At 36.4% G+C, this 473-nt stretch overlaps 1 pseudogene; it reads right to left on the bottom strand.

The window, feature by feature from the left end:
• The window catches only part of LOC104983443, a 3,042-nt pseudogene extending 2,913 nt beyond the window's left edge, over positions 1-129 (bottom strand).
• Positions 130-473: the final 344 nt, after the last annotated feature.

Below are 473 nucleotides of genomic sequence, written 5' to 3'. Positions count from 1 at the left end.
GATCTCCTTGGACCAGGGTTTGAACCAGTATCTCCTGCATTGCAAGGTGGATTCTTAACCACTGGACCACCAGGAGAATCCTCAGGGTGCTTTTCTTTTATCATTGGCATTTAATTTTTTTTTTAGCTCCTAGCATTCAAGGAAATCTCTGTCAAAACACTAGTAAAACCAGAGCTAAAGGAATAGAGACTGCAGAGACCATTCATGACAAGGAATACAATCTTTTCAAAAATAACTTTGAGTAATCACTGAACATATGGATTACTCCAGCCTTCCAACAAAGGCTACAACAACACAGTAAACCCTGAGAAAGATTGTCAGAGTTACCATATTACAACAATCAAATGTTCAGTTTTTAACAACAACAAAATGACAGGATGTACAAAGCAATGGGAAAGTATGGCCTATTCAAAAGAATAAAATTGATGGACAGAAATGAAGTTAAGATATGAGACTTATTAAACAAAGACTTC

The sequence above is a fragment of the Bison bison genome, unplaced genomic scaffold (assembly GCF_000754665.1).
Source record: "Bison bison bison isolate TAMUID 2011002044 unplaced genomic scaffold, Bison_UMD1.0 scf7180017862662, whole genome shotgun sequence".
Classification (NCBI taxonomy): Eukaryota; Metazoa; Chordata; class Mammalia; order Artiodactyla; family Bovidae; genus Bison; species Bison bison.
The sequence above is the reverse complement of the archived record's forward strand: the minus strand, read 5'-3'. Positions and strand labels throughout refer to the sequence as shown.